General features: G+C 38.1%; 1 protein-coding gene and 1 pseudogene across 22 annotated transcripts in view; one reads left to right on the top strand and one right to left on the bottom strand.

Annotated features, from left to right (window-relative positions):
- HDAC9 (histone deacetylase 9) overlaps positions 1-27,981 on the top strand; it is a 911,762-nt gene that overhangs the window by 78,616 nt on the left and 805,165 nt on the right. The window lies entirely within an intron of this gene.
- On the bottom strand, positions 26,555-26,647 carry LOC112440592 (U6atac minor spliceosomal RNA; annotated as a pseudogene).

Consider the following 27,981-nt stretch of genomic DNA (forward strand, 5'->3'; position numbering starts at 1 on the left):
ACCAAGAGGTGCAGTATTTTATAATGCACTCTTGATTTAACCAGTCATTAAAAAGTTAAGTAATTTTCCTTTGAAGAGATTGAAACACATTAAAATCAGGGCAGATCAGCTCACCAACATTTCTAAGAGTTGCCTAAGCCTTTCTTTATGAATCATGCAGAATAGATAATGCCCAGTGTAGCTATTAGAAAATTCAAGTTCCTGTTAGTGGGAACTCTGCAGAAAATGGGAGTAAAATGTATGCTGAATATTATATGTCCTTAATTAGTGTTTAAAAATAATGTCAATTTATCTGAAATTATAATTGCACATATGCTGAGGAAAAAGTACTTTAAACTTTATAATCACAATTCTTATGTTTGTTCTTTATTGCATTTTGGGGTCACGTTTTTCAACACCTCTGTAGTTTTAAGTATTATGATGAAAATCTAGGCCAAATATACAGTGGTTGATAAATACTTGTTTTACACTGATCTTTTCATGAACACTATTATAAAACAATGCTAGACTATATATTTTCTTAAGCCCTGTAAGCAAAATCTTGCTACCTCTGCAAATACACATGTACAGCCCTTTGTTTATAACATTATGTGGAACCTTTATGGAGGATATTTTTGTCTGTATAGATTGGAGTTTACTCTTAAGAGTACAAAAACTCTGTGTGTGTGTGTACGTGTGTGGTGCATGTGTGCTTGTGTTGCAGTACTATAATAACTCTAGGGAAACACAAAGGTATGTGGAACCATGTAACCTGTACTTTTACACTAAATATCCCCCAAGGCTTTACTTTCTGTGGTTTTCTGCATGTTTCTTAATTTTTGTCATATTTTGAGAATGTCAACGTATAGCAGTTTTCTCCATTTATAATTCATTGCCTCTAACTTGTTGTAGGGTTAGAAAGCTAAGAACTGTGTTAAATAAAATTGTTAAAAGATCACAAGTTCTGAGGAGGTGCAAAAGTCTTGTTTTTGTGTGTGTGTGTGTGTGTGTGTGTGTGTGTGTGTGCATGTGTCTGTGTGTGTGTGTTTTAAATGGAATTTTGTTCTTGTTGCCCAGGCTGGAGTGCAATGGCATGATCTTGGCTCACTGCAACCTCCGCCTCTTGGGTTCAAGCAATTCTTCTGCCTCAGTCTCCCAAGTAACTGGGATTACAGGCATGTGGCACCATGCCTGGCAAATTTTTTGTATTTAGTAGAGATGGGGTTTCACCATGTTGCTCAGGCTGGTTTTGAACTCCTGACCTCAGGTGATCCACCCACCTCGGCCTCCCAAAGTGCTGGGATTACAGGTATGTGCCACTGCACCCAGCCTGCAGAAGTATTTTTTATGAACAAAATAGATGTACTTGTTTTTCTTACATACTGTAATTGCATTTTAATTGTCTCCTTATCCACTGCACCCCTCTTATTTTCTCGGTTCTTCTGTCTTTATTCTATAGATTTACAGAATTTTGAGTTTCCAGTGGGTGAGGCATCGTTATGGTTTTAATTTTGCCATACTTTTCCTTGCAGTTATGATACATCAGTTTTTTTTCTTTTTTTTTAAATTATACTTTAAGTTGTAGGGTACATATGCACAACGTACATGTTTGTTAACATAGGTATACATGTGCCACGTTGGTTTGCTGCACCCATTAACTCATCATTTACATTAGATATTTCTCCTAATGCTATCCCTCCCCCTGTCCCCCACCGAACGACAGGCCCCGGTGTGTGATGTTCCCCGCCCTGTGTCCAAGTGTTCTTATTGTTCAATTCCCACCTATGAGTGAGAACATATGGTGTTTGGTTTTCTGTCCTTGTGATAGTTTGCTGAGAATGATGGTTTCCAGCTGCATCCATATCCATGCAAAGGACATGAACTCATCCTTTTTATGGCTGCATAGTATTCCATGGTGTATATTTGCCACATTTTCTTAATCCAGTCTATCATTGATGGACATTTAGATTGGTTCCAAGTCTTTGCTATTGCGAATAGTGCCGCAGTAAACATACATGTGCATGTGTCTTTATAGCAGCATGATTTATAATCCTTTGGGTATATACCCAGTAATGGGATTGCTGGGTCAAATGGTACTTCTAGTTCTAGATCCTTGAGGAATTGCCACACTGTCTTCCACAATGGTTGAACTAGTTTGCACTCCCACCAGCAGTGTAAAAGTGTTCCTATTTCTCCACATCCTCTCCAGCATTTGTTGTTTCCTGACTCTTTAATGATTGCCATTCTAACTGGTGTGAGATGGTATCTCATTGTGGTTTTGATTTGCATTTCTCTGATGACCAGTGATGATGAGCATTTTTTCGTGTGTCTATTGGCTTCATAAAAGTCTTCTTTTGAGAAATGTCTGTTCATATCCTTTGCACACTTTTTGATGGGCTGGGTTGTTTTTTTTTTCTTGTAAATGTGTTTAAATTCTTTGTAGATTTGTCAGACGGATAGATTGCAAAATTTTTTCCCGTTCTTTAGATTGCCTGTTCACTCTGATAATAGTTTCTTTTGCTGTGCAGAAGCTCTTCAGTTTAATGAGATCCCATTTGTCTATTTTGGCTTTTGTTGTTGTTGCTTTTGGTGTTTTAGTTATGAAGTCCTTGCCCATGCCTATGTCCTGAATGGTATTGCCTAGGTTTTCTTCTAGGGTTTTTTTTTTTATGGTTTTAGGTCTAACATTTAAGTCTTTAATCCATCTTGAATTAATTTTTATATAAGGTGTAAGGAAGGGATCCAGTTTCAGCTTTCTACATATGGCTAGCCAGTTTTCCCAGCACCATTTATTAAACAGGGTATCCTTTCCCATTTCTTGTTTTTGTCAGGTTTGTCAAAGATCAGATGGTTGTAGATGTGTGGTGTTATTTCTGAAGCATCTGTTCTGTTCCATTGTTCTATATCTCTGTTTTGGTACCAGAACCATGCTGTTTGGTTACTGTTGGCTTGTAGTATAGTTTGAAGTCAGGTAGCATGATGCCTCCAGCTTTGTTCTTTTGGCTTAGGATTGTCTTGGCAATGTGGGCTCTTTTTTGGTTCCATACAAACTTTAAGTAGTTTCTTCCAATTCTGTGAAGAAAGTCATTGGTAGCTTGATGGGGATGGCATTGAGTGTATAAATTACCTTGGGCAGTATGGCTATTTCCAAGATATTGATTCTTCCTATCCATGAGCATGGAATATTCTTCCATTTGTTTGTGTCCTCTTTTATTTCATTGAGCAGTCGTTTGTAGTTCTCCTTGAAGAGGTCCTTCACATCCCTTGTAAGTTGTATTCCTAGGTATTTTATTCTCTTTGAAGCAATTGTGAATGGGAGTTCACTCATGACTTGACTCTCTGTTTGTTATTGGTGTATAGGAATGCTGGTGATTTTTGCCCATTGATTTTGTATCCTGAGACTTTGCTGAAGTTGCTTATCAGTTTAAGGAGATTTTGGGCTGAGATGATGGGGTTTTCTAAATATACAATCATGTCATCTGCAAACAGGGACAATTTGACTTCCTCTTTTCCTAATTGAATACCCTTTATTTCTTTCTCTTGCCTGATTGCGCTGGCCAGAACTTCCAACACTGTGTTGAATAGGAGTGGTGAGAGAGGGCATCCCTGTCATGTGCCAGTTTTCAAAGGGAATGCTTCCAGTTTTTGCCCATTCAGTATGATATTGGCGTGGGTTTGTCATAAATAGGCCTTATTATTTTGAGATATGTTCCATTGATACCTAGTTTATTGAGAATTTTTAGCATGAAGGGCTGTTGAATTTTGTCAAAGGCCTTTTCTGCATCTATTGAGATAATCGTTTCATTTTTGTCGTTGGTTCTGTTTATGTGATGGATTATGTTTATTGATTTGCGTATGTTGAACCAGCCTTGCGTCCCAGGGATGAAGCCAACTTGTTCGTGGTGGATAAGCATTTTGATGTGCTGCTGGATTCGGTTTGCCAGTATTTTGTTGAGGACTTTTGCATCGATGTTCATCAGGGATATTGGTCTAAAATTCTCTTTTTGTTGCGTCTCTGACAGGCTTTGGTATCGGGATGATGCTGGCCTCATAAAATGAGTTAGGGAGGATTCCTTGTTTTTCTATTGATTGGAATAGTTTCAGAAGGAATGGTACCAGTTCCTCTTTGTACTTCTGGTAGAATTCGGCTGTGAATTCGTCTGGTTCTGGACTTTTTTTGGTTGGTAGGCTGTTAATTATTGCCTCAATTTCAGAGCCTGTTATTGGTCTATTCAGAGGTTCAACTTCTTCCTTGTTTAGTCTTGGGAGGGTGTATGTGTCTAGGAATTTATCCATTTCTTTTAGATTTTCTAGTTTATTTGCATAGAGGTTTTTATAGTATTCTATTCTCTGATGGTAGTTTGTATTTCCGTGGGATCGGTGGTGATATCCCCTTAATCATTTTTGATTGCGTCTATTTGATTCTTCTCTCTTTCCTTCTTTATTAGTCTTGCTAGCAGTCTATCAATTCTGTTGATCTTTTCAAAAAACCAGCTCCTGGATTCATTGAATTTTTGAAGGGTTTTTTATGTCTCTATCTCCTTCAGTTCTGCTCTGATCTTAGTTATTTCTTGCCTTCTGCTACCTTTTCAATTTGTTTGCTCTTGCTTCTCTAGTTCGTTTAACTGTGATGTTACGGTGTTGATTTTAGATCTTTCTTGCTTTCTTTTGTCGGCATTTAGTGTTATAAATTTCCCTCTACACACTGCTTTAAATGTGTCCCAGAGATTCTGGTACGTTGTGTCTTTGTTCTCACTGGTTTCAAAGAACATCTTTATTTCTGCCTTCATTTTATTTACCCAGTAGTCATTCAGGAGCAGATTGTTCAGTTTCCCTGTAGTTGTGCAGTTTTGAGTGAGTTTCTTAATCCTGAGTTCTAATTTGATTGCACTGTGGTCTGAGAGACAGTTTGTTATAATTTCTCTTCTTTTACATTTGCTGAGGAGTGCTTTACTTCCAACTGTGTGATCAATTTTGGAGTAAGTGCGATGTGGTGTTGAGAAGAATGTATATTCTGTTGATTTGGGGTGGAGAGTTCTCTAGCTGTCTATTAGGTCTGCTTGGTGCAGAGCTGAGTTCAAGTCCTGGATATCCTTCTTAACTTTCTGTCTCGTTGATCTGTCTAATATTAACAGTGGGGTGTTAAAGTCTCCCATTATTATTGTGAGGGAGTCCAAGTTTCTTTGTAGGTCTCTAAGGACTTGCTTTATGAATCTGGGTGCTCCTGTATTGGGTGCATTTATATTTAGTATAGTTAGCTCTTCTTTTTGAATTGATCCCTTTACCATTATGTAATGGCCTGCTTTGTCTCTTTTGCTCTTTGTTGGTTTAAAGTCTGTTTTATCAGAGACTAGGATTGCAACCCCTGTTTTCTTTTTGCTTTCCATTTGCTAGGTAGATCTTCCTTCATCCCTTTATTTTGAGCCTATGTGTGTCTCTGCACGTCAGATGGGTCTCCTGAATACATCACACTGATGGGTCTTGACTCTTTATCCAATTTGCCAGTGTGTGTCTTTTAATTGGGGCATTTAGCCCATTTACATTTAAGGTTAATATTGTTATGTGTGTATTTGATCCTGTCATTATGATGTTAGCTGGTTATTTTGCCAGTTAGTTGATGCAGTTTCTTCCTAGCATTGATGGTCTTTACAATTTGGCATGTTTTTGCAGTGGCTGGTACCGGTTTTTCCTTTCCATGTTTAGTGCTTCCGTCAGCAGCTCTTGTAAGGTAGGCCAGGTGGTGACAGAATCTCTCAGCATTTGCTTGTCTGTAAAGGATTTTATTTCTCCTTCACTTAGTTTGGCTGGATATGAAATTCTGGGTTGAAAATTCTTTTCTTTAAGAATGTTGAATATTGGCCCCCACTCTCTTCTGGCTTGTAGGGTTTCTGTAGAGAGATCAGCTGTTAGTCTGATGGGCTTCCCTTCGTGAGTGATCTGACCTTTCTTTCTGGCTGCGCTTAACAGTTTTTCCTTCATTTCAACCTTGGTGAATCTGACAATTATGTGTCTTGGGGTTGCTCTTCTCGAGGAGGAGTATCTTTGTGATGTTCTCTGTATTTCCTGAATTTGAATGTTGGCCTGTCTTGTTAGTTTGGGGAAGTTCTCCTCGATAATATCCTGAAGAGTGTTTTCCAACTCATTTCCATTCTCCCCATCACTTTCAGGTACACCAATCAGATGTAGATTTGGTCTTTTCGCATAGTCCCATATTTCTTGGAGGCTTTGTTTGTTTCTTTTTACTCTTTTTTTCTGTAAATTTGTCTTCTTGCTTTATTTCATTAATTTGATCTTCAATCACTGATACCTTTTCTTCCACTTGATCGAATCGGCTATTGAAGCTTGTGCATGCGTCATGTAGTTCTCATTCCATGGTTTTCAGCTCCATCAGGTCATTTAAGTTCTTCTCTACACTGTTTATTCTAGTGAGCCATTTGTCTAATCTTTTTTCATGGTTTTTAGCTTCCTTGCGATGGGTTCAAACATCCTCTTTTAGCTTGGAGAAGTTTGTTATTACTGACCTTCTGAAGCCTGCTTCTGTCAGCTCATCAAAGTCATTCTCCGTCCAGCTTTGTTCCATTGCTGGCGAGGAGCTGCGATCCTTTGGAGGAGAAGAGGTGCTCTGGATTTTAGAATTTTCAACTTTTCTGCTCTGGTTTCTCCCTATCTTTGTGGTTTTATCTACCTTTGGTCTTTGATGTTGGTGACCTACAGATGGGGTTTGGTGTAGATGTCCTTTCTGTTGATGTTGATGCTATTCCTTTCTGTTTGTTAGTTTTCCTTCTAACAATCAGGACCCTCAGCTGCAGGTCTGTTGGAGATTGCTGGAGGTCCTCTCCAGACGCCGTTTGCCTGGGTATCACCAGTGGAGGCTGCAGAACAGCAAATATTGCAGAACAGCAAATATTGCTGCCTGATCCTTCCTCTGGAAACTTCATCCCAGATGGGCACCTGCCTGTATGAGGTGTCATTCGGCCCCTGCTGGGAGACGTCTCCCAGTTAGGCTACATGGCGGCCAGGGACCCACTTGAGGAGGCAGTCTGTCCGTTCTCCAATCTCAGACACCATGCTGGGAGAACTACTGCTCTCTTCAGGCCTGTCAGAAGGGGACGTTTAAGTCTGCAGAAGTTTCTGTTGCTTTTTGTTCACCTATACCCTGCCCCTAGCGGTGGAGTCTACAGAGGCAGCGGGCCTTGCTGAGCTGCGGTGGGCTCCACCTAGTTCTAGCTTCCTGGGCACTTTGTTTATCTACTCAAGCCTCAGCAGTGGCGGACACCCCTCCCCCCTGCCAGGCTGCTGCCTTGCAGGTCCATCTCAGATTGCCACGCTAGCAGTGAGCAAGGTTCTGTGGGTGTGGGACCTGCCGAGCCAGGAGTGGGATATAATCTTTTGGTGTGCCATTTGCTAAGACTATTGGAAAAACGCAGTATTTGGTTGGGTGGTGTCCCGTTTTTCCAGGTACCATCTGTCAATGGCTTCCCTTGGCTAGGAAAGGGAATTCCCCAACTCCTTGCACTTCCCAGGTAAGGTGATGCCCTGCCCTGCTTCAGCTCACCCTCCATGGGCTGTACCCTCTGTCCAACCAGTCCCAGTGAGGTGAACCAGGCATCTCAGTTGGAAATGCAGAAATCTCCTGTCTTCTGCATCGATCACGCTGGGAGCTGCAGACTGGAGCTGTTCCTATTCGTCCATCTTGGAACGGACCAATCCATAGTTTTATAATGCATGCCTATGTGTTGATTTGTGTTGTTTTGGAGTTGCTTTAATATCCAAATGAAAGACTCATGACCATATTATTGGTGAGCTTTTAAAAAATATTGTATTGATTTATAGGAAATTGATAAGCTTTGAGGTAGTCTGTAAAATTATTTTTAACCCCCCCGTTTTTTTTTAGAATAACTTCCTGGCACTTGATTATATAAGGCTCTTGCTGCTTATGATAGATGGTTGCTCCTCACATATCATTGCATAATTAACCTTTTCTCCCAGGCTCTTAATGTCCAAGAAAATGTTCTCTTCATACCAGTAATGTAGTTCCACTGGAAAGTGCTCTGGGTGAGCTGGGGATTTTTCCTTTGGAGTTGGAATTTGCCCTAGTAATTCTGCCTTCTTTGGAATTCTGTGAGTTCTGTGAGAGGGCAGATAATCATAGTGGTGTATGACCAAGCACTCACCTTTTATCTTTAACTCTCAGAAGAAATTGTTTTTCAGAAAGAAATGTCAAAATGACATTATTCATGAGAAAAACTAGTCATGAGTTTTGGACTCTCTAGGAATGTAAACATGTTTAATAAAAGCTGGTGACAGTTTTTCGGTCTGCTGTTACTGGAAAGCCTGCTTGATTTCCTTCCCTGTGTTTTTCTGGTCTGAGATCTCCAGTGCTTTCTGAAGATCCAGGAATGCCGTACAAATGGGAAAAGCCAGACTGTTATCTTGAACCTCTGTTTTTGAAATCTCTGTCTGATAAGGAAAAAAATATTGCAAGTCATTGTAGTTACTTGTTTGGTTTGTCACTGGAATTCCAAATATTTGCTTGGTGGTTCATGTAAATTTTGGGATATGTTACTATTGTTTAGGGTATACTGTCTGTAAAATAAGTTATTAACCCAGTGACTGTTAACTAGATCTTCCAAAAGCCCTGTCTCCTATCATTTTATGTTGTATTGAAAAATTATTATAATTAGAGATTTTTTTAAACTCTTAGAAAATGAAAGTATACAGCTATGAAAATTCTGTTTGGGTAATTTTTTAAAAAATTTATTTTCGGTTCAGAGGTACATGTGCAGATTTGTTATACAGGTAAACTGTGTGTCACGGGGCTTTGGTGTACAGATTATTTCATCATGTTTGGGTAATTTTTATGTTATTTTTTAATGCATTTTTATCCTTTTGTCTGTATTATTGTGCTTCCTTTTTTATTAAAGAAGAGTTGGATGTATCTTACTTTGGCTTTATGTTTAAAGTGAAACAGTAAATTGAAAGATTTTAACAGGTCATGGTATGTCAATGAAAGAACCTAGAAATTAGCAGAAAAATGCAGGAAGCCAACTATAGATACTGGAAAAATAATACATACCATAACTTGAGTTAGGTAATGTACACTATCGAGTCTTTGAATTTCAATAAAGTATCTCAAAGTAAACATTGTATGTCATTTTCCCTTCTGTTGGGTGAACTGATAATCCGCCTACCCATCTGCCTTCCTACCTTTCTTAGTTTTCTTTCTTTTTCTTTTATTCTGCCTAAGTCCAGAAAAGATTTGGGGTCTATATAAGTAAGTTATGGAAAATAAAATACGTGAGGAGGAAGGGAAATGAAGGGAAATTGGGTACACCCTGTTAGTACCTGCATTTAAATTCTGTGAAGTTGCTTGAAGACGGATGGATCTGTGTCTGAGCTTCCTGATTAGCAAGTCTGTTGTCTGTGGTGCGATTAATCTCTTCTCAGCCTAGCTCTGATATAGTCACTGCCCTGTATAAGAAATGTCAGTGGCTGTCTATCACATCTATTTAAGGTATATAAGAACCCGTACCCTTTTCAGGCTTATCTTATTTTTCTCCTCAATGAACCCCACTCTGTTCAACATGTAGAGCTGCTTACCTTCCCCAGGTCCAGTTTTCTTGCTTGGAGGCCTTTGAATGACCCTTCCTCACCCCTGGGAGTGTCCTGTTTACTTATCTTCAACACCCAGCTCCTACTCCATTCTTCTGTGAGGCCTTCCTGGGTGACGCTGACATTTGTTACCTCTCTCAGTTCTGGAACTTATCTTAGTACTGGGGTTGTCATCTCTAATAGGCTTAGCTTTTTGAGGGCAGGGGACATCTAAGTACATTTTGTGGGGTATATATAGAGCGAAGCAGTTGGCAGCTGTATTTATGGTTGCTCTCTTAGTTAAGTAATATACTGCCCAGCACACAAAAGGAGCCAAATAAGTGAAGAATAAAGGGCACTTTGTGAGGAGGCTGATTATAGTGGTGCTAGGGGCATGGAATTGGGGAGGAGGGAAGCAGTTGAATATACCTGAGCAAAACCAAACTGTTTCATATGTGTCATGAATCATATCCCTTTTCTTTTTGCTTACTCATTTGTTGACTTTCGGTTCTTTTCACCTCTAGTGCTATCCACTGAACTTCCTCCATCCCCCTACCTCCCCTTCCCTCCCGTTCCCTCCTCCACCTCCCCTCCCCTCCCCTCTCCTCTTTGACAGAGTCTTGCTCTGTCACCCAGGCTGGAGTGCAGTGGCACAATCTTGGCTTACTGGAACCTCCACCTCCCTAGTTCATGCAATTCCCTTGCCTCAGCATCCCGAGTAGCTGGGATTACAGGCACATGCCACCATGCTGGCTAACTGTTTTGTATTTTTATTAGAGACAGGGTTTCACTAGGTTGGCCAGACTTGTCTGGAACTTCTGACCTCAGGCAATCTGCATGCCTTGGGCTCCCAAAGTGCTGGGATGACAGGCGTGAGCCACCGCACCCGGCCCCCCTCTTTCTAAGGTGGCTTATCTATTCATTGAACAACAAACATTGCAATAGGGTAGTCATTGTTTGCAAGACTTGTGGTTTCATACTGAGTTCTCTAAATGTGGGGAAGTTGCTAAGTTTGGCTCTTCTTCAGCTAGCACAGTGGTAGAAGCAGACCTACCACCCTCTTTCCTTTTAGTAACTTGAACTTCTCCCTGTTTCAATGCTTATAAACCACCTCTCTCCCAAAACAAATATGTATTGTGGTTAAGAATAGTGGAAAGAGTAAAATGATTTTTAATTGTGGTTAAGCAGGAAATTGTTTTAAGTTAGTTTAGAATTCAGTGATCCAACATTCTTTATACTTTTAAAAAGTAATACAGTTTTGCATACTGTATAATTAGCAGTAACTTAAATATACTACGTTTCTGAGGACCTTCAGTAAAATATATAGAAAGGAAAACATCCGGCTTAAAATTTGTGACTTTTCAATCTGTATACATCTTCAGTTCCTCTTATTTAAAGTGATGGACTAATAAATATTTTAATATAATGGTTGAAGTCTTCATTAAGATTAAATTAGGATCTTAAACTTTCTGTGTGTCTCCATTAAAGATGTGTTTTTGGCTTCATTATTTGACAGTGTTGTGGTATGGCATTTAATGGAGAACAAGATCTCTTACTTTGGAATGTATCTGGTCAAATGGAGTTCCTTTCATATTTTCCCAGGAAGCTTATTTTTCTAAAGATTATGGAAATAACAGATGTGGAACAAGCAAGCACTGCATGTCTTTCATTCAGAGTTCTCTGAGGAACCACCTTGGGTAGGCCTTTGTTTGTCACACACATAGCAAGTATGTCTTTACCCTGACTGATGCAATAGTCCAGCCTCCTGTGGGGTATCATCCACTAACAATAATGCCATAACCCATTAGTCGATTGCAAACTCTCTGAATCCATAGGGACTTGCCCCAGTCCAAATGAGTGACTAATTCTTAAACTACAAGGTAAAGCTGAGGTCCTAAGGGAGGAGGGACATGTTAAGGTTTGACTGTTTATTTTGCTTGTTATTACTACAGGATCATTAAAGAAATGTTTATATCCTGTTGGGGTTCTATGTTCTTAACCACTATATAAGGATGAATAAGCTTTGTTTTTTTTGCTTCTACCTCTCTTATATTTCTTTCCATTCTCTACCCTCCCTCTCCTAAGGAAAAATGGTGTTCACACTCATTGGGTCTAAATAAACCCAAACGTCTTTTCTTTGAATATTTTATTACCTTATCTGTTTATCTATTAATGAGAAATTATACAAATGCATATTTGAAGTTCTTAGTAAAAGCCCAAGGACTTAAACGCAGCTCTGGAAACACCTGTCATCTATCTTTTATTTAGTAAATCTCCCTTTGTCCCAGATTCCTCATTTGGAAAATATGTCATGAATTTGTTATGTTGGTATCATAAAAGATGTAATTGTACAAGAGATACTAAAGTATCACATGTTCATTTAGAATGATCACACATAAATATGTGCTTTTTTCTCTCAACGTGACCTGTAACTATCCTTTTTTGAATGTCACAAAAATCTCATGTCTATAAGCCTCTCCACACTGATGAGATTGAGGCCTAAAGCCATCATCTCCCAGCTCTGTCACAATTTCCAGATTTGTCTCTGTCTTTAGGTTTGCTCACTTTTGAGCACATAGAATTATGCCATCCTTTTCAAATTACATGTCAGCTCCTTACTTTATCCTACCCCTAGTAGTGAGCGCCTTAGTTGCCTTGCTTCATCTTTTGGTGTGTTTTTACACTGTTTGTCATGCCAGCATTTCTTGTGAGCACCCTCCCCAACACACATACACACACACACACACACACACACACACACACACCACATTCTTAACCTATGGACATTTGCTGCTGTAAATTCATTATATATGGTGCATTGAAAATGTTTGCTCTGTGGTTCTTTCTGGACCTTGTACTAGCAACTTTGTTTTGTCATTTTTGTCAAGTGATTTTCTTTTTTCTTTTTTTTTTCCAAATCAGCTAAGTCATTGATAAGATTGATGAGTATGAGAGATTGATCATTTTACAATTTCCATCCTGCGGCCATATGAGAGGTTGTATTTGGTACCTAGATTAAATCAAAGAGTGTCAGAACTCAATGGGCTGTATAACATGTGGCAGGTAGCAGAGTAAATTGGAAAGAATAAGAATACCAGAAGGAGCCAAGAAATACCTGTTGGAAACCCCAATCTGCCCTAACTAAATTTGGGCCTTTGAGAACAAGTTTACGTTATCTCTCTGGATATCAGTTTTCTATCTTGTATTAGTTTCCTGTGGCTGCTGTAACAAATTACCACAAACTTGGTGGCCTAAAACAAAGGAAATGTATTTTCTCACAGTTCCAGAAGCCAGAAGTCCAAAATCAGTTTCACTGGGCTGAAATGAAGGTGTCAGTGGGACCTTGCTCCCCACAAAGACTCCAGGGGACAATCTGTTTCTTATCTCTTCTAGTATCTGGTGGCTGCTGGCATTCTTTGGTTTGTGACTGTATCACTCCAGTCTTTGCCTTTGGGGTCACATTGCCTTCTTTTGCATGTGTGTCAAATCTCCTCCTCCTTCACTCTTATATGCATATGTGTGATTGTATTTTGGGACCACCTGGATAATCTGAGATAACCTCCCCATCTCAGAACCTTTAAGCATGTCTGGGAAGTCCTTTTTTTTCCCTAAGAGGTAACATTCACAAGTTCTAGGGATAAGGATGTGGGTATCTTTTGGGAGGTAGTTATTCAGCTACTAAACACCTGAAATAATATCTGAAGTCATGCTGGCTTGGCTTGTAATTGCTATTCATTTAATTCATTTGTTCATTCACCAAACTTTTATTTCATGCCTAATATGTGCCAGACACTGTTCTAGGCAATAGGAATAACCCACTGATCATGCCTTTAGTAAATTCATTATATTGTTGGTGAGATTACCATACAGAATAAATGCTAAAATAAAGGTAAAAGAGAGAATTTAGACTATTGGATTAATTCTTTGTATGTCTCCTTTTGCACCGTTCTGGAGCACAAGCCACCAGCATGCCTCAGTACTTGTAAATCATTTCAGTAACTATAAGGATTATGTGTAGTGTAGCCTGTGGACCAGAAAGTATTTTACAGAGGTCAAAGCACGCATCAGCTTAAATTCAATTCAGGTGTGTATATTGAGTACAAAAATAAAGTTTAGACCTCCACCACAATTATACAATTTTTGTCAACCCTGGCTGCACATCAGCATCAATAGCAGACCTTTACAAACTACTCATACCTGTCCCCCCACCCCACCTTGTGCTTGGTTCTAGGTGGAGCCCAGGGGTCCTTTAAAAAAATCTTATTCGCGGATTCTTACATGCTGAGGGCATTGAACAGAGAGAACCTGTGGTCTGAAGAGTAGGAAAACCAAATACAAGGGTACTGATACAAATGCAAGTCAAAATGCTGTAAGTTTTATCAGGATATATAGAAACAAAATAGTTTGGATACTCAGAGGAAAATGAGATCACATCTGGCTCAAGGGAAATTTGAAGACGGAAGTGTTTGAAATATCCTTGATGGATGTGTAAAATTTCAACAGGCATTGATTAGGGGAGGGTGGAGGAAAGGGAATCCACAGAGGTCTGGAGTAGGGGAAAAGGTGTGTGTCATGGCCGGCAGCAGGGCCCAGGAGCCAAGAACTAGGCACCAATTCTCTCTCCTTTTGCTGAGACTTTCTGGCCGGGAAACTTGAAGAGCTTGAGAATTCTAAATTTAAATCTGGTCCTCTAGGTCATTGTGAAGGTATACTTTTTCAAGGCAGGAGGGTAAAATGTATTTTATTTGACAGGTAATAGGTTGATTTATACTTTTTAAAAATTTAGAAACATGATTTCTGGGCTTCCATTTGTACTCTTGCTCTATGTCGTACAAGTATTAGGAGCAGGCTTCTGTGGGGGAAATAAAAATGGAGAGGAATGTTTTAAAGTGTTTCAAAAGAAGAATAGCCAATATGTGATGACTGACTGGAAAACAGACAAACATAGTGGGAGGTAACAAAGGTAATTTAAAAGTTCAAGAATGACAGTAGAATTAGTGGGAGTGAGACATATTGATGGAAAAGATAGCTAGCATTTGTTGAGTTTTTCTCACAAGCCAGGGGCTTTCACTGCATTTTCTTTATGTCAATGAATTATTTTCATAAGCCTTGAGGTAGGTACTATTCTTATCCCATTTTACAGACGGGAAATTGAGACTTTGAGGGGTTAGTTATCTTGCTCTATCAAGGTCTTACAGTAAATCTAGCTCTTGGATCCAGGTACCTTAATTCTAGAGTTTGTATTGTTAACCACAGTTCTGCTAGTTGTCAGGAGATTGGCTTGAGAATAAGGCTGATGAAGAGTAGTTGAATTCAAAGACAGGAATTTAAGAATCATCAGAAGAGAGGTCACAGTCAAAAACTTGGGTAGTCAGCAAGCATCACCTTATCAATTAAAAAACGGAAGAAAGAGAGAAGAGTAGAGAGACAAGACTAAATGTCACTGAAGCTTTCAGGGCAGTATCTTGTACCTGTTTATGGCTGCCAGTCACTTAACATATGATTTTTTTTTTTTTTTTTTTTTTTGAGACGGAGTCTCACTCTGTTGCCCAGGCTGGAGTGCAGTGGTGCAATCTCGGCTCACTGCAAGCTCCGCCTCCTGGGTTCACGCCATTCTCCTGCCTCAGCTTCCCGAGTAGCTGGGACTACAGGTGCCTGCCACCACACCCGGCTAATTTTTTGTATTTTTAGTAGAGACAGGGTTTCACCGTGTTAGCCAGGATGGTCTTGATCTCCTGACCTCGTGATCCGCCCACCTCGGCCTCCCAAAGTGCTGGGATTACAGGCGTGAGCCGCGGCGCCCAGCCATGGTTTGTTTTTTTTAAAAAAGCCCTTGAATATTTAAGTAAGCAAATGAACCAATCCCTCAATCGTGAATTTTTCTACCTGTGCTTCAGATTCTACATACATAATAATTACGATGGCTAGAAGGAGACAAATCTAAAGAATTTCCTCAACTTTTGCTGCCTGTTTTTGTGACCCTGATTCAGTTTCAAATCCTTGGGGATCTTCCTTGGATTCCATTTTTTCACCTTACTCCATCTTTTCCCCCACAGAAGATAGCTGCTTTTGGAAGGTTATCCTAGCATAAGAAGATTGGCAGAACAGTTCACTACTTTTGTCATTTTAAACAGTTTCTTTAATTTAAATTTTTCATTTTTCTGTAGAGATGCGGGTCTCGCTATGTTGCCTAGGCTGATCTCAAAATCTTGGCCTCAAGAGATCCTCCTGCTTTGGCCTCCCAAAGTGTTGTGATTACAGACATGGGCCATCACACCTGGCCATTTTAAACAGTTTGTAAACTAAGATATTAAAGTAACAATACATAAATGGTAAAGTATCCTGGGCTGTTGAGTGTCTTTCTCCTCCCCTCCTCTTCGAGTGCCCTGAAACTTTTTTCATTCTACCATTCTCACAATGAGTATGCATAAAAAGTCACTATTAAATAATCCAGGAAAATAAAACTATTGCCTTTAAAATATATAAATTATACATTTTTGTGTTACCTGTTATTGCAGGTTGAGTATTCCTCATCTGACATGCTTGGGACCAGAAGTTTTTAGATTTTGTATTTGTTTGGATTTTGGAATATTTGCATATAAATAATGAGCTATTGGCCGGGCGTGGTGGCTCATGCCTGTAATCCTAGCACCTTGGGAGGCTGAGGCAGGCAGATCACCTGAGATTGGGTGTTCGAAACCCGCCTGACCAACATGGAGAAACCCCGTCTCTACTAAAAATACGAAGTTAGCTGAGCGTGGCGGCACATGCCTGTAATTCCAGCTCTACTTGGGAGGCTGAGGCAGGAGAATTGCTTGAACCCAGGAGGCTGAGGTTGCGGTGAGCCAAGATCTCTCCATTGCACTCCAGCATGGGCAACAAGAGTGAAACTCCATCACAAATAAATAAAAAAATAAATAATGAGCTATCTTGGGGATGAGACCCAAGTCTAAACATGAAATTAATTTATGTTTCATACATACCATATGCAAATAGCCTGAAGGTAATTTTATTCAATATTTTAAATAATTTTGTGCATGAAACAAAATTTGTATACCTGAGGTAAGGTGAGGAATTTCCATGTGTGGCATCATGTTGGTGTTCAAAAAGTTTCAGATTTTGGAATATTTTGGATTTCAGATTTTCAAAATAGGTATATTCAACTTATATTAACCAGATCAAATGTTCTATGCTTGTCTTGTTCTCTTGACCCTCGGATTATTTCACAACCAGAATCCAGCATATTCATTTGAAAGGTGTAGGGTATTGAATAAAAAGGATTTCAGAACAGCTATATAGTTGTGTCAGATATTTTAATATTATAGTACTGTATTTTTGTGCTATTGTATCAGAGTCACATTTTTATTAAAATTTATGATTTACACCTAATCTCTTAAAAAATACTGCAGAGCTTGCCTTAGTCTGTATCCTGCATGTCCTATTTCTTTTTCTAGTACTGTAATTGAGTTGCTATGTAAAATGCGGTCTGCCTATGTAATTCTTCCCACCTAAGTTTATTAGGAAAATTAATAGAATAGCAATATCACAAAAGTGTTTGATTAGAATCATGGGAAATGAAACTAATTTGCAATAAAGCCCAAGACTGGCTTTCAAAGCAAGTGATGTTTATGCTTAGAAGTAAAACAACTTTACTTACAGACAGTGATCGAGGCAAAAAAAGTCCATTTGTTATTTGAAAGACATCAGGGAAGCCACTGATTCTCAGTTTGGACTATACATTAAAATAACCTGGAGAACTAAAAATGAAAACCAAAAGTCTGAACCAGGACCACCACCTCAATGATACTGACTTAATTTGACTTTTATGAGGCTTAGGCGTGAGTATTCGTTAAACCTCCAAGGTAATTATAATGTGCAACTAATGTTGAGGACTGCTGTTAAAGCAAGCATCAGGAAAGCACAAAGAACAGGATAAAGTAAATAAATATAAAATCCTTACCATTTAGGAGATGACATGTCCTTTCTAAAAGAGGAAATATTGTCTATTAAGTTATGAAATCTAAACTTTTAGTTCTATTTTGAAAAGAGACAAGTTAATCTCATTTAAATATTGTTACAAGCATAGATAAGAGTACATATCTATACTTTTTAAAAAGCCCCTTTTTTTCTCTTTGTATTTAAACTCACTTATCTTCTTATATTCAAGATTATTAAATCTCAGCTATGGGCCTCGTTTTCCCCTGCCTTCATATTGTTCCAACTTATGAATTGAAACTGTACATTAATTTCCAAATGAATAATTTAAAATCAATGGAGTAAATGGGACACTTGCAATCAATGAAAAAATCCAGCGATTATCTCGGGCATTTTTTTTCTCCATAAGGAAAGCATGATTACTCTTACAAAATGGTATTTTGTCACTTCGTGCAAAGTATCTTGATCATTCTGGGCCTATGTTGCTTTTTCTGTAAAACTGGGATATCACATACTGCTGAATTGCAGTGACCATTTATTGAGTGTTCATTGTATTTCAGGTTCTAAGTGTATTAAGTGCTTTATATGTGATATCTCATTTTATCAGATTGAAAACACTATGGAGTAAGGACTATTTTCTAAAATCCTATTTTGAAGATGGAAAACCAAGCCTTAGAGACTTGCCTAGCTAGGTTAACATGTCTAAAGTTATATTTCTTGTTATCGACTGGGCCAGGATCTGAATTTAGGCAGTCCAACACGGTAGCCAGTGGTAACAAGGTAGCGCTAACCCTCTGTGAAGACAAATTTTTCTGTTTAGCTGACTGGTTAAGACTAAAATTAAAGCTTGTACCTTCTTTACAGGGACGTTTTCCAAAAAGACAGTCTTGATATTTCCCAACTGAGCAACAGGTTTTTCTGTTGAAGCTAACAAGGAACAGGTGCACTGCTGGTGTTGGCATCTGCCGCTGGCACCGGACTTGTGGTAGGATGGTGCTTTCTGGTGCTGGATGGGTTTGAAGGAAGGATCATGACACTCAAAAATTCCCAAAGCCCATAAGACTCTGCCCCACTCTTCACTACCAAATCTTAGGGAAAACTTCGGGTAGGGAGAAAATAGAAGAGAGCTCATCTGGATTAACATGAATTGGCTTGAGGAATGTCAGGAGTGGGAAGCCAGGAAAATTTGTGGTCAGAAGACCTTAATTAAATTCCTGGCTCTGCTCTTCATGCCCTGAAAGTCACTCAACTTTTCTGAATCTCAGTTTTCTCAACTTTAAAATAGAAATGATGATGTGGTAATTGAATTCCATACTTCAAAGGACAGATGATCAAATAAGATAATGTACTGTAAAAACTCTAAATAAAGCATAAGGTGGTTTTGAAAACTGTTAATGTTAATAAAAGCAGATTTTTATTTTCTAATTGGAAGACTTTATCTCTTTAACATGCAGAATAAAAGTAAAACAATATTTACTCTACAGAACTACTTAAATTAGAATGCCTGTGTGGTATACTTGGACTGACTTTTACTTCCCCAAAGTGTTCAAAACCCCTAGGCATTTAAGCAACTTTCAGTGTATTAGTTACTGCCTAATGGGCAAACCCTATGCTCTTTTCTCAGTCTTCATAGAATTATAGCAGTAATAATTTATTATTCAATAAGTGTACATTGAGTACCTACTATGTCCCTGGAATGGGTTTAAGTCATTGGAAATAACAGTCAGTGAAAATAAAGGTGGGCAAAAATGAAATTGTCTATTAAGCACCTAATGTGGACAAAGTGTTACATATAATCTCATTGAATCTTCACAGCAATCCTGTGACATAGGTTTTACTGGCATTACTTATAAATGAGGATACTGAGGGTCAGAGAGTTTAAGAGGCATGTCTGGCACATCCTAGCAAGGAGAAAAGTAGAACTGGGATTAAAACCCTATTCTATCTTCTTTTCTAGCAAGTGGCTTTTCTTGTGATCATTTATTTGTTAATTCATTTATTCATGCTTCACTCAGTAGTCGTTTGACTTTCTTCTTTCTATGAACATCACAGATATTTTCTTAGCCACCTGTGGTTAAAACCATGGCACCATCTTTAAAACTCTTAACTCTATTCCCCTCCACATCAAATCTGTTCCAATCTTGACAAACCTTGTCTTCCATTTTTGTTGCCAACCTTTTGCACTTATTACTCCTTGCTGCTACTATTCTACTAGACTTACAACTAGTCTACTTTCCCTCTCCCCTCCATTCAGCCTAATCCATACAGTGTTGCCTAGTGAATCTTACTAAAGCACAAATCTAATTATGTAATTTCTCGAAAATCTTCCATGGCTTGCCATGGCCTACAGAAATTGTCAGTAATCACAAAGCATTCCTACTGTCAAGGGTATAGGGCAAACCATATTTTCAGCCTTCTTCAGTGTGCTTCTTCCTGTGCACAAAATTCATGTTTCCCAGGCTTGTCTGATAAGAATCACCTGGGGCTAAAATAATTTATAGATTCAGTGGTATTCCCATCAAAATACCATTGACATTCTTCACAGAATTAGAAAAAACTATTTTAAATTTCATATGGAATCAAAGAAGACCCTGTGCAGCCAAGACAATCTTAAGCAAAAAGAACAAAGCTGGAGGCATCATGCTACCTGATTTCAAACTATACTACAAGTCTACAGTAACCAAAACAGCATGGTACTGGTACCAAAACAGACATATAGACCAATGGAGCAGAACAGAGGCCTCAGAAATAGCACCACACATCTACAACCATCTGATCTTTGACAAAACTGACAAAAACAAGCAATGGGGAAAGGATTTCCTGTTAAATAAATGGCGTTGGGAAAACTGGCTAGCTATATGCAGAAAATTGAAACTGGACCCCTTCCTTACACCTTATACAAAAATTAATTCAAGATGGATTAAAGACTTAAATGTAAAACCTCACACCATAAAAACCCTAGAAGAAAACCTAGGCAGTTTCATTCAGGACATAGGCATGAGCAAAGACTTCATGACAAAAACGCCAAAAGCAATTGCAACAAAAGCCAAAATTGACAAATGGGATCTAATTAAACTAAAGAGCTTCTGCACAGCAAAAGAAACTATCAGAGTGAACAGGCAACTTACAGAATGGGAGAAAATTTTTGCAATCTACCCATCTGACAAAGGTCTGATGTCCAGAATTTACAGGGAACTTAAACATATTTACAAGAAAAAGACAACCCTATCAAAAAGTGGGCAAAGGATATGAACAGACACTTCTCAAAAGAAGACGTTTACATAGCCAGCGAACATGTGAAAAAATCTCAACATCACTGATCATCAGAGAAATGCAAATCAAAACCACAATGAGATACTATCTCATGCCAGTTAGAATGGCGATTATTAAAAAGTCAGGAAACAATAGATGCTGGCGAGGCTTTGGAGAAATAGGAATGCTTTTACACTTTTGGTGGGGATGAAAATTAGTTCAACCATTGTGGAAGACAGTATGGCAATTCCTCAAGGATCTAGAATCAGAAATACCATTTGACCCAGCAATCCCATTACTGGGTATATGCCCAAAGGAATATAAATCATTCTGCTATAAAGACAAGTGTACATGTATGTTTATTGCAGCACTATTTACAATAGCAAAGACATGGAACCAACCCAAATGCCCATCAATGATAGACTGGCTAAAGAAAATGTGGTACATATACACCATGGAATACTGTGCATCCATAAAAAGGAATGAGATCATGTCCTTTGCAGGGACACGGATGAATCTGGAAGCCATCATCCTCAGCAAACTAACACAGGAACAGAAACCCAAACACCGCATGTGCTCACTCGTAAGCAGGAGTTGAACATTGAGAACACATCACACAGAGAGGGGAACAACACACTCCAGGGCCTGTTGAGGGGTGGGGGGTGAGGGGAGGAAATTTAGAGGACAGGTCAATAGGTGCAGCAAACCACCATGGCACATATATACCTATGTAACAAACCTGCACATTCTGTACATGTATCCTGTTTTTGTTTGTTTGTTTGTTTTAGAAGAAATAAAGAAAAAAAAGAATCACGTGGGGCTTATTAGTATGTGAGTTCCCAGACCCCACTTGACCATACTGAGCCAGAATCTGCAAGGATTTACAGAGCCTTGTGGGGCATGGTAAGACTGGTGTTCCTCCCAAAGACCCAGAACACAGGTGCATGCCTGTGATCATCCTAGGTCTCTTGCTAGCACTGTGTGTTGAGGAAGTCAGCCAGTGTCATCTGATATGATGACACTTTGTCATATCTGAGACCTCCCAGTCACCCTTCCTCATGCATTACTGAGGTGCAAACTAAGTGTCAAAAAACCCAAAGACACATTAATTAAATTGAATCCTCCAAAGAAGTGGTTTTCTCACATTTTTAAGAGCATGAGATATTTTTATGTGAGCACAATGTGAAACACATAAAAAGATTTAACTTGTAAATAACTTGTGTGTGGTGTGTGTGTGTGTGTGTGTGCACGTTCGAGACAGAGTTTTGCTCTCGTTGCCCAGGCTGGAGTACAGTGGCACGATCTCAGCTCACTGCAACCTCTGCCTCCCGGGTTCAAGCAATTCTTCTGCCTCAACCTCCCAACTAGCTGGGATTACAGGTGCCTGCCACCATGCCTGGCAAATTATTTTTTGTATTTTTAGTAGAGATGGGGTTTCACCATGTTGGCCAGGCTGGTCTCAAACTCCTGACCTCAGTTGTCCCACCAATCTTACCCTCGCAAAGTGCTGGGATTACAGGCGTGAGCCACCACGCCCGGCCATAAATAACTTGTTTAGCTCATATGTGATTGTCCAATTTTGGGCATGTATACATAGATACATATACATATATAAATGTATATAAATAAATATGTGTATATGTGTACATAAATGATTATGGGCATATGTATTTGTGTGTTTGAATATATGTGCGTAGGGATAGGGACACACATGTACATGCATAGATGACTTGCCTTCGCCAAAATTTATACGCATGTTTCTCAACTTACAATGGGGCTATATCCTGATAAACCCATTGTAAGTAAAAAAATTGTAATTATAAACTGGCTTATAAAAAGACCACCCAATATTGCAAGATAAAAGGCATTAACTGTAAGATTATGATGCAAGAGGAAAATAATGACCAGAAAATAAGTTGGAGTGGAAAACGTTTCTCTGAAACTTTCTACGCTATCATTGAAATAGCTATTAAATAGTATATTGAAATAAAGATTGTTGCTTTTCTCTTTTTATTTTCCCAATTTTCACTCTTATTAAGTAAAATTACTCAGCTTTTAAAATCACTTGTATCATCTCACTGTGTATTTACAGATTTTTTGCTTCTCAGAAATTTCTGTATGTCCCAAATTCCTTTTAAATATTTAAATATTATGCATGTTTTACCTTTGTAAACTCCTACCTTTGTAAAACATGCGGAATATTATTTATCTCGTGGATTTCACCCACTGTCAAAAGTCTACTTCCCTATCACCAATAAATACTTGAATACTATTAAGTGATAATTTTTTAGAATCACGGGGATCAAACTGTAGTTGACTTTTGAACAACACAGGGGTTAAGGGTGCTATCACCACCCCCAGTGGAAAATTCATGTGTAACTTTTTGACTCCCTGAGAACTTAACCATTAATACCCTACTGTTGACTGGAAGCCTTACTGATAACATAAACCATTGATTAACACATTATTTTATGTTGTATGTATTTTATACTGTATTCTTACAATAAAGTAAGCTATACAAAAAAATTAAGAAAATCATAAGGAAGGAAAGATATATTGCCATTTATTAGCTGTGTGGGTGAAGAAAAGTTACTTAACTTGACTACGCTCAGTTTATTCATTAAATAATCTTTGCAGACCTGGTAAGCACTGGATGAAATAATGTAATAAGACAAAAATGTGAAGATTTTCTCCATAGTCTTATCACTCTGTATCATAATTTAATCATGTTTCTTTACACGGTTTCTCAATTCCTGAGAGAATGATTTTAGACAAACCCAGAGAACTCTCTTTGAATATCATTCTTTGTTTCAAATGTATTTCCTTGTGGCAGGAAACGATAAACACACATGGCACAGACAGCTAGTGACTGAAGGGGAAGTTAATGGTGTTTGTTTTTCCTCCAGAATTAGTAGTTCAGAAATTAAAAATAAAAATGTGGCTTGCCAAGTTTGTAAACTACACAGAATTCTTTGATTACAAGATGACAATGAATTTAATTTTTTTGACATTTGTATTTCTTTGATACTTATGAATTGAAATGTTTTGAAAACTTATGAATTTGCAGCTTTACATTTTATAAACTATAATGATTAAAATATCCAAATCCATTAATTTCTTCCTTGCCCTGTAAACTTGAAAACTGAGAAAAGATTTAGAGTAAAGCATTTTGAAATCATTGACAAGCACAAATACTGTTAGATTCTATGTCAAGATTGTGTTGCTGCCCTTGAGGAGACGTTATACATGCTTTCTAAGCTATGACGAGAAGACATAAACAAGGTCTTTCCCCAGCTATGTGCTAGAAAAAAACCCTTAATTGTGATTGTACAGTATTGCTTGATGCAAAAGTCAACTCATTTTTCACCAGGGATTCCTGTCCATTCCTGGAAATGAGGTAGGATGAACCCGGGGGGGTGTCACAGTAGAAGGTGGTGGTTTAGGAAAATCTACAAGTGACGGTAAATGCTATTCTAGAAAGTTAATTTTTTTTATTTCAGGGAGCAAATCCTTTATATTTGGCAGGTAGAATGCAACTTCTTAGTAGTGTCTTTCATTTAATTAAAATTAAGATTGATGTGGCTTGCTGCTGCTGCGTAATATCATTCTGACTTTTGCATAGCTATTGCATTTGTAAATATTCAAATGCACTTTGTTATGGATAAAAGGGAGTTCCTTGGGTAGATGTTTAACTTTTATTGCAAAACCTCTTGTGCTCACTTACGTTGCCAGATTTGGTAGTAGTCATGCACCCTGGGAAAATCACTGGCAAAGCAGTGGAGTGGAAAGGATCATGGGCATTTACTGTGAGGAGAAGGGAAGGTAAAGATGTTGTAGGGGTTATATCATTTCACTCAGGAATTCGCTTTTGGAAATGTCATTAAGGATATAGTATTTGGGGATGGTAGGTATTTTCAGAATGTTTCTAAGTAAAATCACGACTTTTCTTTTAATGCACTGCGAAGAAATCATCTAGTCCAGTGCTCATGAAATCAATTTAGTAGGTTGCAATTCAACAATGGAATAGAATAGGCTAAAATACAACATGCCAGAATGCACACACGTTGTAAGATTTAGTGTTAATTTATGAGACTGCATGAGTTTTATATAGATAAGCATGTTTCTATATATATGTGCATTGTATTTAATATGTATTTCTCAGTATGAGTAGCTGTTGAAAAAGCTTAAAAGCCACGGATTGACTTTTTCTCCCATTTTACAGATGAGGAAACTGAAAGAGGCTGATTCTCATTTTATTTGAGTGGGTCTCCTTGAGGCAGCTTATCTGTCATCAGGGGTCTCTTGTTATAATCTGTTTAATTACCTATGCATCTTTTACAATTTTTCACCCTTGCTCAAAAATTGCTATATTTTTGTGACCAGAAATTGGATCAAAGATGCTGATTCTGGGGAGATAATCTTTGCTGAGTCTCTGAGCACCATGTTGGATGGGTAGTTGGTGCTTGTAATACCAAGGGGAAAAGAACAGAATATTTATAGCTCTCTGTAGAGGTAAGATCTTAGGTAAAGTCAGATGAAAAGGTGGAACAATAATCTAATACATTTCATCAATAGATACAACAAATCACCATTAGCTTCTACCATTTGTTTCAGTTCAGTTCAACAAATATTTATTGAGCTCCTACTTAGTATCAGGTATTTTAAAAGCTAACCACTTACTTCCTTCTTTATGATAAATTAATTAGTCAAACAATTAAATTATTCTCTCCCTTTGCTTGTGGTGTACAGGGAGATTTACTGAAGTAAAAGGGGGTTTCGTTTGTCAAAGATGAAAGACATGTAGCGCCATGCTTTATAACACAATATGCTACTTGGAAATCTGTTATGCCTTATCTAGAAATGTTCCTAATATCTTGAACTCCACCTTTCACTCATTAGGAAGTCCTGCAATATAAAGCTCACCTATAATATTTTCTCTATATTTGCTCTCATAACACATTGATTTATAGTGAACTTTCTCCTTGTTGCTATTTATACAGTGTCAGTTCTGCTCTATGAGCTGATTTTTTTTTTCTCTGACTACCTGAGAATTGAGGCAGCAGGGCCAAGGGGGCCGACTTGCCACGTGAGGTTTTGTCTTTCCCACCTTGTTAGGCTTCTTGTTTGCCTTTCTGCCTGGCAATTCCTGAAGGTGGTGTTCTGTTTTATCTCTTTTTTGTTTTTAAAGTGTTTGTGCAAAGCATATTATTCTGTTTTTACTTTGCTTCTTAATTGAGTATCGGCCATGTAACTTATTGTTTGAAGCAGTTACAGCATCAGGGAATAGTCCCAAATGGCACGATGAGCCTGATTTTTCCTGATGGCTGTCACTGTGGAAAGGGACACCCATGAGGTAGGTCCAAGCCAAAGAAAGGAGATGTATAAGTACAGCCTAATCTTATTAGTGGGTCTAGAAAAACTGCTTCTTTATTAACTGTCAATCTTTTAAATCTTTGCTAATTATAACGATTAAACATGATATTTTGTAGTCATTTCTACTTGCATTCTTGATTATTAGTAGTTTTGAGCTTTTTTACATATCTCTGTAGTATTTTCTTCCTATGTTTGGAATTTCTGTTTGTGTCCTTTGGTTATTTTTCTTTTAGACTATTCTGTTTTGTTATTGATTTATAAGACCTTTTTTCTATCCTATTGAAATTAATCATTTTCATTATGGTTAAATTTTACCATTTTAACATATTTTGAGTGTGCACTTTAGTGGCATTAAGTACATTCACACCATTTGCCACCCTCACCATTGTCCCATCTCCAGAAATTTCCCATTATCCCAAACTGAAAAAAACCATGGTAGGTGCTATGAAAATAGGCCCAAGGGCCTCTTCGATTCTTAACAAGAGAGATGCTAACCTTCTCTTTTTTCCCACAACACTAGTAACACTTCTTGAATCATCTAATCCCCTAATTATTTCTCTGGATCCAGTGCTGCCATGATGATTGCAACTGCATTTTAAAGATATATTCATACATTAAATAAACAGGCAAACAGCTGTTCTCATATGACCATCTTATTGAGCAAATTCTGTTTTGTTTAGTCTTTATAGTTCTTCCACTTGTTATTTAATCTACTGGTGTTTGATGTTTTCCTTGCTTGCCAATGTGGTATTTCCAGCTGTGCATGGAAATTAATTTTCTATTTGAATAGACAATTCCAGGAAATTATCTATTAAGGTTATAGGAGGCAAAAAGAATGTTGCTTTATAGTTTTGTGTGTGTGTGTGTGTGTGTGGTGTTCTTGGCATTATAAGGAGGAAAGGTTGATTTAAGAGTTCATGATTGCCAGTTTTTGTTTTTAACTAATATTATTTAAATAAAACAAACTCTGCCACTGGTCACAAACGCTGTCAATAATAGGAAGTATGGGGAACTGAAAACTTATTCTCTATCTGAAACAACAATTCTAAATGGATCGCTCATGGACTCTGAAACCTTTTTTGGACAATAGACCTCTTTGTGTATCTGACAGATTCTGTGGAACCTCAAAACCTAAGGTTCCCATATTTTTATCTAAAACCCTAGTTGAGGTGCATTTTGGAATCAAGAATTTATCAGATTTTAAAAAGGTAGTATGATTTAAAAAATGTATTAGGTTTTCAAAAGTACCATATACCCCCATATTACCTATCACCTTTAATGGGGTCTGGGATGGTTCCCTATAATCAAAAAATAGTATTTCTGCAGTTAAATTCACAGATCTTAATCTTAAATGAGATAAATAAAAACATGAAATAGCCTCACATCTGTGTAGGTCAGTTTATGCTGCCAGATAAGTTGAGGTTTGTTGCCAAACAATTTCTGAAAAATCTTTTGTTCTTTAGGATCAGTGATAAGGGACAAACACAATTTCACCTATACTCTAGGGGGTTCCACTGTCCTTGGTCAGGAGTGTTTTGGCTCCATGCTCCAGCCGGGCCTGCTTCTCCTCAGCCCTACTCAAGTCATGGACTTAGCATTTTCACTGTTACAGACATTTTTGCTTCTGGAGTTCTGCACCTGTCACTTTTTTGATGAATTTAATCCTCTTTTTTGCAGCCATATTGTATATGGGCTCTCATTCTTTATACTCAATATGTTTGCCATTATGTGTAAATGTTTCATCATAACGTGAACACATATATTATGTTCATCATCATCCCTGTTCCTTTGTATTGGTTAAAAAATTGGTTATTCTCAATACTTGAAATGCCTTTTTCTGTCTTCCTCCTG

The sequence above is a fragment of the Pan paniscus genome, chromosome 6, assembly GCF_029289425.2.
Source record: "Pan paniscus chromosome 6, NHGRI_mPanPan1-v2.0_pri, whole genome shotgun sequence".
NCBI classification, from domain to species: Eukaryota; Metazoa; Chordata; class Mammalia; order Primates; family Hominidae; genus Pan; species Pan paniscus.